The sequence below is a fragment of the Acromyrmex echinatior genome, chromosome 7, assembly GCF_024713525.1.
Source record: "Acromyrmex echinatior isolate Ae372 chromosome 7, ASM2471352v2, whole genome shotgun sequence".
Classification (NCBI taxonomy): Eukaryota; Metazoa; Arthropoda; class Insecta; order Hymenoptera; family Formicidae; genus Acromyrmex; species Acromyrmex echinatior.
Genome location: NC_141858.1, coordinates 5,940,268 through 5,954,067, shown reverse-complemented (window position 1 = coordinate 5,954,067; position 13,800 = coordinate 5,940,268). Strand labels below are relative to the sequence as shown.

General features: G+C 30.0%; 1 protein-coding gene across 4 annotated transcripts in view; it reads left to right on the top strand.

Annotated features, from left to right (window-relative positions):
• Positions 1-7,365: 7,365 nt before the first annotated feature.
• LOC105144011 (uncharacterized) overlaps positions 7,366-13,800 on the top strand; it is a 488,432-nt gene continuing 481,997 nt past the window's right edge. Inside the window, exon 1 of one of the 4 annotated variants that reach the window (XM_087408170.1) lies at positions 7,366-8,353. The gene's annotated coding sequence lies outside the window, so the exon portion shown is untranslated. The remainder of the gene's footprint in view (positions 8,354-13,800) is intronic. The other 3 variants (XM_087408167.1, XM_087408166.1, XM_087408165.1) reach the window with 3 other exon arrangements.

The window sequence follows — 13,800 nt, the reverse complement described above, 5'->3', positions numbered from 1 at the left end:
AGAGGGCACTCGCAGTGTCATGTCACATTACTTTTTGACAAGTAGCATCTTTCAGCTGATTACTGTCAAATTTTGAGCGGAATTCATTTCTGAGGATGATTAAAGAACAACCTTTGTATTTTTTGCAAAATGGAAAAAAACGAGTTTCGTGCAGTGATCAAACATCTACATATGAAAGGTTTAACGTAATCGAAAGAAATTAAAGCCGAGTTGGATAATGTTCATAGCACATCTGCACCAGCGTTTGCGATTGTATACAATTGGGTGAATTTAACCGTGATCGTACATCCACATGTGATGCACCTCGTTCGGGACGTCCAATTAAAGCTGCTATGCCAGAAATCATCGATAAAATCCACGATATTGTTATAACTGATCGACGAGTGAAAGTGCGCGAACTTGTTGAGGCCACAGGCATATCATATGGCACAGTGATTTCCATTTTACACGAACAATTGGGTATGAAAAAGCTATCGGCAAGATGGGTGGCGCGTTTGCTCACTGTGGACCAGCGCAACTGTGTGACGATTTCAAAACAATGTTTGGAGATGTAACGTAATCAACGTAATCCAGATGAATTTCCGCGTTGATTCATTACTGTGGACGGAACATGGATCCATTACTTCAGACGAAGGAACAGTCAAAACAATGGACTTCATTGAGTGAATCAGCTCCGAAGAAGGCGAAGAACCGGAGCCGGAAAGGTGATGGCCACAGTTTTTTGAGATGCAGGTATAATTCATATCGATTACCTTCCGTCGAAGCAAACGATCAATGGTGATTACTATATAGCCTTATTGGACCGTTTCAACAACATTTTAAAGAAAAAACGTCCTCATTTGGCGAAGAGGAAAGTGCTCTTCCATCAAGACGGGTTCATATGTGTCCGGCACCTATGGCCAAATTCAACGAATTCCGATGCTACGAATTGTTTCTCTATCCATATTCACCAGATTTAGCCTCCTGCGACTATTTCCTGTTTCTAAATCTGAAGAAATGGTTCGGAGGAAAAAGATTCACCACCAGAGAGCAGCTCATCACCGAAACAGAGGCTTATTTTGAAGGATTGGACAAATATATATTATTCGGACGGCTTGAAAAAGTTGAAGAATCGTTGTATCAAGCTGAAAGGAGGCTATGTTGAGAAATAAAAATGAATCAATAAAAAAAAAAATGTGTTTTACTATGTTTTTCTAAAAATTTATTGATTTGCCCTCGTAGAAGTCAGGAAATACGTGAATCTGGAAATTCGTGTTTTCCATATAAAGTCTTATAAAGTCTCAAGTAACGAGGATTCTATATCGCAATAACTATTTTCTTCTATAAGCGAATATAATTGTACCATTTTAATTAAAATGGTAATCATATTCGCTTACAGAAGAAAATAGTTATTGCGGTATAAAATCTTTGTTACTTGATAAGAGTTTGTAAGACTTCGTATAGAAAACACGGAATTTCCAGATTCACGTATTTCTTGACTTCAATCTTCGCAAGTCCGTTATAGAAACATCTCGATGTAAAATAAAAATTATTGAATGATTTCTGGTAGGCAAGAATTATAATGACAAAATGTGTTAGTTATTCTAGAAACTTTTTGATGTAAATTTATAACAATTATTAAACAGTTTCTGATAGGCAAGAAATTATTATTATGTTTTAGAAATTGAGTTTTTTAAAGAAATTTAATTTTTTTAAGGAAATAAAAATTATTTTGTAAGAAAAATATTCTTTAATAACGTAAGCTACGACCTATGCATGTTTAAGCTACAGAGACACTCCTGAGCCAGCTGTCACGTGAGCGCCCGGCGGTTTGGCCGAGCCTCGAACGGTAGTGGGGGTAATACGCCGAAATCGGTCCGAAATGTGCAAATCTTTGCGAGCACTGATATATCTCAGGATTCAACATCTTTAACACTGCGTGAAACATTTTTTTGACAAACTTTATCTAGGCTGCGTTTGGAAACATCACCTGGATGCCCATGTGTTTTATATTATCCTTGTTTCACATTGGATAACAAGGATAAAACGATACTCGGATGTTTTCGAACGCAGATAAAGTTTGTCAAAAAAATGTTTCATGCGTATAGTATTAAAATATATTTCTTTCATAAATGAATTTGGCGGCGTATCTATATTCAACATTTTAGCTAATTTTAGTTAATTCTCAATCATAAAGATTAACATTCAAGTGACACTTATATTCAATTTTGAAAATGACAGTCAAAGGTTATTAATTTCTCAATTTTGAAAATGACAGTCAAAGGTTATTAAGCAATTTAAGATTTACACTTATCTATTGAGTGTCATGAGTAAATCGCGATTAGGTGTTACCATCAAATTTGGTATAGTATGGTCTATATACCAAACTATTCACGGAATTTAATAGTCACACCCAACTGACACTCAACATTGATGCTCAACGCTTTACTGACACTCAATATTGAGTGTCTACACCAAGGCAACATCGAATATTTATGGTCACTCTCAACTGACATCCAACATTGATGCCCAATGCTTAAGTGATATTCAATGTTGACGGTCAACACTCAATTTTGATGATAAATATCTAAATATGTTAGCACAAGAGTGTTAACACAATAAATTGAGGGGTTTTTTTTCGTAAAGGCAATACTTTTTTCCAATGTGTTTCAGAACTTAGCTTTGTAGAGCGATTGAACGTAAATAATTAAGGTCCTGACGCTTAAAAAAAATTTAAGACGTAAGACTTAATCAACTGAGGAAGAAATCAATGCGTTGGATTCGCTATTACTTACTTTATAGTCTCGATTGTAATTAGTCAAGCCGCTTGGATAAGATCGTTACTATTTATCCTACAGTCCTAAACTGTCATTATTTGTCCCGGCAGCTATTTTTCTCTTTGAAACTTTACTAAGAGAAATCAAATTCATATTACTAACAAATATAAGTATTATATCAAAATAAAAAAAATGTACGATACAGAATAGGTTAAATCTCAAAGATTTAGTAATAAAAAAAATGTAACTTAAAATGCTACGAAAAGATCCAGGTTTTACTTTATTTTACGAAGGCCCTTTCGGCTTCTCTGCTACTTATATTTGGCTTCACAATTTCATTATGTTGTCAAAAGATGATTTAGATATTTGCAAACTATTGGCAAATTTTTATGTTAATTATGTAAGTTTGTCCAACATAGGTTTGTTACAAGTAATTTTATAATATTTTGGAAGCGAATCTTTGTGAGTTTTTACAATAATTATTAAATTTATTCATGCTAAAGGAGCCTATCTTAAAATTGCTTTAACGTTTATGTCTTCTTTAATGTTTTGATATATGACATTAGACACTTTTGAATAGAACGGTCTCACATTTTAAATCTGACCGCACACTTGGATTTTATAATTTCTAACAATAGTTTTTTCTTCGAGGAGCACGCTTTTACGAACAAAAAACCTTCAATTCATTGTGTTAACACTCAAATTTAGGTGTTTACCATCAGAATTGACCGTCAACATTGGATGTCACTTAAGCGTTGAGTCAATGTTGGATATCAGTTGAGTGTGATTATGAATATTCGATGTTGTCTTGGTGTAAACACTCAATATTAAGTATCAGTTAAGCATTGAGCATCAGTGTTGAGTGTTAATTGAGTGTGACCATTAAATTCGGTGAATAGTTTGGTGTATACATCATACTATACGTCGAATTTGATAGTAACACCAAATCGCGGTTTACTCATGATACTCAATAGATGAGTGTAAATCTTAAATGGCTTAATAACCTTTGAGTGTCATTTTCAAAATTGAATGTAAGTGACACTTGAATGTTAAATGTCACTTTATGATTGAGAATTAACGTTGAAATGTTGAATATAGATGCGTCGCCAGATTCGTTTATGAAAGAAATATATTTTAATACTATACGCATGAAACATCTTTTTGACAAACTTTATCTAGGCTACGTTTGGAAACATCATCCGAGTGCTACTATGTATCGTTTTATCCTTGTTGTCCAATGTGAAACAAGGATAACATAAAACATAAGGGCATTCAGATGACGTTTCCAAACGCAGCCTAGATAAAGTTTATCAAAAAGATGTTTCACGTAGTCCTAAAGATGTTGAAGTTCTATTGAGATATTCCCTACGAAAAAATACCCTCAATTTTGGGCGTTAAAAAGAATGCTCAAATTTGGATGTAATTTCGGACCGTCAATTGAAGGTTACACCCAATTAAAGATTATCGCCCAAAGAAAACCATCAAAATAAATGGCTTTATTATATAAAATTAATTAAATCTATTTTATTTCTAAAATAATATTATTAATTTGCAACATTTTCCGAAATACACACGACAAAATTATAATTAAAAAAGACGCTCTCTCTTTCTCTCATTTGGGAATTAATGTCCTTATTTTTCTAAACGGTCTCCCATCCAACTGATGGTGCTTGACCACTGCAATCCTATGGGAACAGTTGCTTCGTTGATCTAAGAACACTGAACGTTAGTAATAATTGTAATATATCTCAATAGGACTTCAACATCTTTAAGACTGCGTGAAACATCTTTTTGACAAACTTTATCTAGGCTGCGTTTGGAAACATTATCTGGATGTCCTCATGTTTTATATTATCCTTTCACGTTGGACAACAAGGATAAAACGATACATGGGGGCACTCGGATGATGTTTTCGAACGCAGATAAAGTTTGTCAAAAAAATGTTTCATGCATATAGTATTAAAATATATTTCTTTCATAAATGAATTTGGCGGCGCATCTATATTCAACATTTCAGCGTTAATTCTTAATCATAAAGATTAACATTCAAGTGACACATTCAATTTTGAAAATGACAGTCAAAGATTATTAAGCCGTTTAAGATTTACACTCATTTATTGAGTGTCATGAGTAAATCGCGATTGGATGTTACCATCACATTCAGTGTATAGTATGGTGTATATAACTATTCACCGAATTTAATGGTCATACCTAACTGACACTCAACATGCGTTGATGCTCAACGCTTTACTGACACTCAATATTGAGTGTCTACACCAAGGAAACACCGAATATTCGTGGTCACACTCAATCGACATCCAACATTGATGCTCAATGCTTAACTGACACCCAATGTTGACGGTCAAACCTCAACGTACACCCAATATTGACGGTTGACACTGTAAACACTTAAATTTGAGTGTTAACATCCAAAATTGAAGGTTTTTTTTTTCGTACGGGAAAGCTCTTAATTGTCCGTTTTTTCTTTATTTATTATTTGTTTAATATCACAAGAGCCTAACGCTAATTATTCTTTTTTAATTTAACTCTTTAAATTTCTTAGACTAAAATCTTACTCCAAAAGAAAACTTAAAATACTGCCGATATTAAAAAAGAATGAAAAATGTACACTTCTGAGAAAGAATGACAAATTTTTACTCTTTATTTTTGGAGTGAGATTTATTCCAGATGAAATTAATCTCACTCTTTATTGTTGGAGTGACTCTTTGAAGTACAATATAAAATCTCATTGTAAAAAAATGTGAAAATTTATCACTCTTATTCATTAGTAAATTGTTCATCCTTTTTAAATAATGATAGCATTTTAACTCCCTTGATGTGAGATTTAATTCTAAAAATTTTGAGAATAATGAAAACATATTGTTACTTTTTAAAAAGGATATGTAATTATAAGTTGCGAATTGTTTAATTAAAAAAAAAACAATTGTGTTTTCTTTGTACTCATTAAGTGATCTTATTATTTCGTGTATGAAACTAAATTACAAGCAAAGAAATGAACTTTTTAAGAATTATTTTATAGCTTAGTCAAAATAATGCTAAAATAGATATATATGAAATATCCTGTAAACTTTTAATTTTTATTACTTTACTTTTATATAAAGAATAATTAGAAAAATCCTATTACGTAAAAAATTTTATAATTTTATTTTAAAAAATGGCAGTGTCCTCTTTGTAACTTTCAAAAACTATTTTTCGAAATTTTATTTTGTCATTATTACTCTTTGAATCATACAACTTTAGATCATACTTATATCTCAAACATTTTTTATAAATTTAATACGATAAACAAAGCTAAGACAAACTTTTAGATGTTACAAATAATACATTATATATTCTTTTATTAAATCAATTTATTCCACATATAATTGCGAGCTGATAACATTCGACTTCAACACAATCATTCTGAAACGCTACTAATTCCTTCTAAATTAAATTAGAGGTCCCAGGTTCGAATCCTGGCTGAGATAATATTTTTCGCAATAAATTTCTTATTTTCTTATCTTTCTTTCTTTCTAATTTAGGGAGGATAATAGCGTCTCAGAATGATTGTGTTGAAACCGAATGTTATTGGCTCGCAATTATATTTGGAATACATTGATTTAATAAAAGAATATATAATGTATTATTTGTAACATCAAAATTTTGATCGATTTTAGCTTTCTTTATCATATTTGATGTTTACACATATGATGATATTCACATACTGTCGTGCTTAAAATTCTTAATATGGTTTTTTATAAAATTAGATTTAGAACGTCTATACAAGGGTTAATAAACTAAGCACGCTGACAATGCAACAATTGTTTTTTAATTCACAATTTAAATTACATCTGTTATTATTCCATACATATTCGGTTCTCACAGAATCGTCCTCCAGAGTTATAAAAAAAACAATAATTTGGCAACATTTTAACTGACAAAGTATAATTGGTTATTTATAAGTTATGTGTCCTCGAAGATGCATAATTTATAAATAACCAATTATACTTTGTCAATTAAAATGTTGCCAAATAATTGTTTTTTTTTACAACTCTAGCTTTTTTTCAATCGTTTTAGTGAATTAATTTGATAAGGGCATCCTGTATATACATATAGTTAATTAAAAATAAGTATTATTAATTGAAAAATTAATTTTGTACATTTAATTATAAATATATTTAAACATAGCACAATCTTATTAAATTAATTAAGTTAATTAAATTAAGTTTTCTTAACACAATCTTATTATACATTTATTAAAATCTAATATTTTTGATTGTTAAATATTTGTTTCGATAGTCTCTGACTCTAATATAAAGTTGAATTAGAAAATATTTTTGTTTCAATAATTTTTCTGTTATTTTCAAATTATTTAGTGATTTTTTAACGCTATAAAGTAAGATTTGTTAAATAGAATTATTTTCAATATATCCACTGTACATATTTATTGGTGCGTATTAATAAATAAAAATAATAAAATGCATAAAAATAGTAGAAAAAATTATTGAAGTAACGATTGAAAAATTATGAGAATTTAAGAATACAACATTTTAAGAATACAATAACAAATTTTTAAATTTATTTTTGTTATATTACACATACATGCTCACGTGCGCGTGCACGCATACATGCATGCATGTATATACGTATTGAAAAATGCATTTATAACGCAGTGTCCGGATGCGAAGAATATATTTAAGATAGGAAAGAATTAAATAAAGATAAATTATATATATCTCGAACAGTCTGGTAAATGTTGTGATTCATTACAATATACTGAAAAGGCGCGATCGATATAGCGGCGCGTACGGTAAAACATATATTATCCGCGAGAGATACTCAAGCGGATGACAAAACGTGTGCGATGTGGCGTCGCAACGTGATAATCCTACGTTCGATAAATTGGAGACGCGATAAATTGACATGTAGAAATAAGCATGTGAGGTAACACTATGACATCAAGGGGATGTATCAAGGGAATGGATGTCGTGTACAACGAAAAAGGATGGAGTGATCCGCGGAAATAGAAAAATGAGAGAGAAACGTGATGCAAACGCGTTGCCGGAAGTGTCAGGAGGGGTTTCAAACGCAAAGAGGGAGGTTTGTCCGATGGTGCGAACGGTGGAACGCGAAATACGAAGAGCACGCATGAGTAAAGGATGGTAGGAGGTTATAACCGACGGATGGTGGGGGAGAATTCGATGAGGTGGCGGAAGAGAAGGGGTTTGATATGGACTTTAGACAGCTAGCAATGGCTCAGTTTGCTTCCGTTTTGTGTTGTGTGAGGTTCTCGTGCGTTTTCATTTGCAGCTATCGTTCCGCACACTGATCCGTTTGAGAAAGAGAAGCTCGCTCCCTACAGTCGTAACCCCTTGTTTTGCCTAAGGAAATTCGCAACGAAATAGTTCACGCACGGTGTATATCGCTACAGAAAGTGTTTATAAGTGCGTGTATGAGGTGCCTGGTGTTTCGTCGAGTGCTTTGTGCTTTCGGGATAAACTTCACGCGTGATAACGGATAGAAGATCATGTTGACCATGTTGAGAAACCACTGCTGTTTTCTTGTTTCACTGTTGCTTCTCTTTGGATGTATCCAAGGTAAATAATCATGTCCTGTAATTGATTCTTTCTCTGTAGCAAAGTTTGCTCATAATGTACCTCTATTAATTGTATTTGATTAATTTATGTTTGAATGATGGATTAGTTGTTAGTTATGGAATTTTTTTTCTTATTTACTTAAAGACGAATTATCTGTTTGGCGCACCCAATTCGGTTTAAACCACTAAAATTATGAAGAAATTGACATTACGTATACATAAAAAATTTTAAACATAGTAATTATGCATTGCAAAAATCAATGATGTTAACAACTAATATTTAATGCATTTAATGATAATCATACATTAATAATTATTTTACTTAAACAACAATATGCTACCGAAGAATATTATAACTATAAAACTGTAACTTTTCAGAATTATTTCTACCATACTCTATATTTTATGTCTAATGAGATCTTAGTTTATGAACACAGTAAAAATAATATTTGATATGTGAATAAGATAAAATAATTACAGGTATTAGAACCATAACAATTTTTTGGACAGTATTACTAATGAAATAATATTAAGAAATGCTTAAAATTAAGTCATAATTACAATATTTTTCATTTTTTGGCATTGTTTAATCAAGGTTACTTTACCAAGTAACAAAAATATCCTTTTTATAGCAAAGAATTATTTTATCGAAAGAAACAATAAAGAGGTAAGGAAAATCTCGCGGACAATAAATATGAAATTTATAAAATTAAAATTCGGAAATATTTCATACATAAAAAGTTCAAATTTTCTACTTTTGCATTAAAGTTTAGTATGTTTTACGAATGTATGCATACCGTTTTTTATTCATTTTTGTGCAGATTCAAGGTAATCACAAATGCATAGAATGTACGATATGCGGATGCAGTGTCTCCTGGAATATTTGAATTACTTACTATTAAATATGTTTTTGGACATTTGTACAAAAACTTGATTCCATTGTAGATAAGCGTTGCTTAAACATGATGTACACGTGAATTCTTGAAATGCATATTTTACAAAATACATAACTACATTGCTTGTGCAAAGATATTTTCTCAACACATTATTGGATGTGATTATGCAAAATACTAAATATTTAATAGCAAACTCAAATGTAATGTTTTGAAGGTAAAATATTGTACTTTTAAAAATATTATAAATAAAATTTACTTTTGCTGAAATAAAAATGAAATAATTCCTCTTCGACTGATAGTATTTGTTTATTGGTCATATTGTACGCAATATATTATGTATTTATAATAATATTTTGCAACAGAACCGTAAACTTACAATCAGTGGCGTTTTTAAGGCTGCTGCTTCGATGTAAAGATAAAATTGAGAGAGAGCCCGAGCATTATTATTAATTCAAGACGATTCTTATATAATATAAATCAGTAATATTGCAGCAAAAAATTCATAAATGTATACTACAACAGAATCTGCAGGAGCCCGGGAATTTCGAAAATTACGAGGGCCCGCGGATTCTGGGGCCCGTTGATGCGTCGCATCAATTGCACTGATGTTAAAAACGCCCCTGCTTACAATTAAAATTGTCATTTAATTTCCTTTTGCATAATGAGATCTGATGTATTTTTATTTAAAATATAATCGTACCTTCATCTTTATTATTAGCATTAATTCTTTTGTAATTTTGTGATTCCTGAGATATTAGTTTTTAACACTTTGAAATACCTTTTATATCAATATTAATCTATATAATAAAATATTATATAATTTAAAATATATATTAGAGTAATATTATGAGAAACAAAAATAACAAGAATAGTAATAAGTAGAAGAACAATAACAATAATTGAACTAACGAAAATCGATTCATAACGTTTAGAGTTCCGCGCTTTACTTGTAGCGCTTATAAATATTGTTAATATTTGTTCCTTTGTGACTTATAAAAAACAGTAATAAACAAGGAACAATAATCGAACAATAAATGGAAGTTACAAAAGACTGAATAATTTATTAAATGCAAAGGAACATTAAAACAATGATCAATGATTTAAAAAAAAGACATTGTACGTACGTTTCAAATTAACGAGTTCTTCTTCAGCAATTTTCGTATTGATTCATATTAAAATACGCAGACCGGTTAGACATCAAAAACGATGCGATTGAAATGCTATATTTCGTTACAGGAACTGCGTGTTGTACATACTTGGTTTATAAAAGTTATGGAAGTTGATTTATGTTGAAGTTCTGTTTTTTTCATGTGCTTGAATTGATCATCTTTAACAAATGGTCAATCGGATCTACCCCTGTGAAGCTAGCCCGCCATTGTTAAAAAAAATAATTTTTTTTGAGAGTTCTGAATAGATTTCCAATAGTTCTAGAGTTCCTGATAGGATTAAGAAATAGTTCTGGCCATTAAAGCCACAAAAACGCGATTTAAAAAATGGCTAATTTCACGCAGCCCCCCATTTTCGAAAAAATCATTTTTTTTTAGAGTTCTGAATAGATTTTCAATAATTCCTGATAGATTTAAGAAATAGTTTCATTCGAAAAAAAAACGTCATTGAAAAACTCGAAATTGATACCTAAAAAACAGCCATAACTTTGAAAATATAATTTTTACACAATTTTCTCATTAAGATATTTTACAGAACTCTGCGGGGGCTATCCAGAACTCTCGACAGAACTGTCAGAACTCTCCAAAAAATTTTTTGCTCTTCTAGTCCTAAGGAATTTCCTTTTTATAATTAATAATTATCTTAAAACTGAAAAAAGATGTTTATTATTTTTTTTGTTACTTTCCATTTACTTTTTATTAGTGTTTTACAATATTCATATGCATGTAATAAGCCTCAATGGCAAAATTTAAAAAATTTTTTTCGTTTATACATAAATATTTTATACAATGTTTTATTTTTATAAATGAATGAAATAATCTTTTGATTTAGTTTATTTCAATGTTTATCTCCATATATATAAGTAAAATTTTTAAAAGCTAAAATAAATTAGGGACCTTATTCGGTTCAGCTGCTTTATATCTAAACAGTAGAGAGTGATAAATAATTATTGCAAACTGTAAATAGAAGCTTTAATCTGAGGGAGTTTAATACTTATATATATTTTATTCTGAGATAACATACATCAATACATGAGGTGTTACAATTTTGTTTTCAGATACATATGTTTTCTTGGTATCAATATCGTCATATTTTTGCCACTTTAATCCATCATGAATAAGAGCCGTGTAATGACCGTTCGTTTCCAGATATATGATTTATAGGACACAAATCCTGCAAAACTATATTTTTATTGACCAATAATTACGACTTTGGGTAACAATTTTAAGTTACATGTTATAATTTCCGGATTTGAAATTTTTTGATAATTTTTATCGGTGATAACACTAGTATCAATAATTATTTGAGATCCATAAACAACATCGGTTTTAGACTGAGTGCATTTACACTTTTTACATATAACCTTTCCTTTTTCCAAATATTTTTAATTATTTCTCTCTTAAAAATGATACATTAAAAAATAACTTTATCACACACGATTAAATTCACCTTAAAATATTTTTCATTATCATAAGAAAAATCAAAATTAATTAAAAAAGAAGTCAAGTGGAAATAAACAAATAAACAAATTAAAAAAAATTGTTTTCTTTTATTATAAATTATTTTTGAAACTATGCAACTATCATTTCGAATATTTTTTACTATTTCTTACAGTTTCGGAAGTATCTATCCCTATAAAGGGTACACATGCAAAAATCGCAAAATGTCGAAAATCCTAATGGTAAAAATCCATAAAATTTGAACTGAAAAAGTTACGAGCGGTTATATGTGTTCTCTAACTATATATTTTCTAATTTAGAAGAACAAATAATTTTTTGAAGAGTTCTGACAGTTTTGTCGAGAGTTCTGGATAGTCCCCCAGAGTTCTGTCGAAAATCCTACTGGAAAAAATCCATTAAAATAAAATTTAAACTGAAAAAGTTACGAGCGATTATAAGTATCCATTTTCTAATTTAGAACAAAAAATTTTTTGAACAGTTCTGACAGTTCTGTCGAGAGTTCTGGATAGCCCCCGCAAAGTTCTATAAAATATTTTAATGAGAAAATTGTGTCAAAATTGTACTTTCAAAGATATGGCTGTTTTTTAGGTTTCAATTTAGAGTTTTTCAATGAACGTTTTTTTTTTACTTTTTCGAATGGAATTATTTCTTAAACCTATCAGGAACTCTGGAACTATTCAAAATCTATTCAGAACTCTAAAAAAAATGATTTTTTTTTTAAATGAAGGGCTGCGTGAAATTAGCCCCCCATTTTTTAAATCGCGTTTTTGACTTTTATGGCCAGAACTATTTTTTAAATCTATCAGGAACTCTGGAACTATTGAAAATCTATTCAGAACTCTAAAAAAAAATTATTTTTTTTAATAATGGGGGCTAGCTTCATAAGGGTATCGATTCTTCGTTGTCAAGTGAAGAGACGTAGAGGCTATCTAGTCAAATTCATTTAATAGCAGGGTGTCTGATAAGTCTTGAGCGCTCGTTATAGATAGAGCGGACTAAACTTAGTCGAAAAGTCCTCTATCATTTTGCAATTTTCGCAATAATTAACAAGATATTAATTACTAAAAATAATTGCTAAATTTTTGTCTTAAATAATTTTTTACTTAAATTTTTTACTGTCAATTTTACAGAAAAACAGCAAGAGACAAAAATTGTTTATTTTCTTCTCATAAAGTTCTGAGAATTTTTTCAGAATTTTTTTATACCGTATTTTCTCATGTTGGTAAAAATAAGAAAATGTAGTACTGAAAAATTTATAAAATTCTGAAAAAATTCTTACAGTTTTATGAATAAAAAATAAATAATTTTTGTATCTCGCAGTTTTTCTGTAAAGTTGAGTATTTGAGAAAAAAATTATTGAAGTCTAAACTTTGGCAATTTTAGTAATTAATATCTCGTTGACTATTTCGAAAATTGCAAAATGATAGAGGACTTTTCGACTCAATTTAATCCATCCTATCTACACACGACTACTACAGTGCTTTGTCAAAACTTATCAGACACCCTGTATAAGTAAATACAAATTGTCACAAATTGTCAGAGATAAGTCAATTAATAAGTTATTAAATGTTGAAAGAAGATAAAGTAATTGAAACAATAAAATTATAAAAAAATTTACATAAAAAAACAGAAAATCATTACCGAGACGTTAATAGTTGAACGTTTATATTCAAATGAAAGTCAGTATAAAGTAACGAAAGAACAGGACATAAGGTTGAATGTTTATTTATTGCTATTATTAAAAAGATAGCTATATGACTTATCTAAACTAAACATTCCGTATCTTTTTGAGAGTTGATACCTATATTTTGTTTCTTGATGTATAACTTTTCTGAAATTAGCTTTTTATTGTAATTGGTTTCAATGTCTAAAATTAAAGAATCTTCCCATCGAAGGTGTGCTGTAATTTAAAATATGTTCAGAAA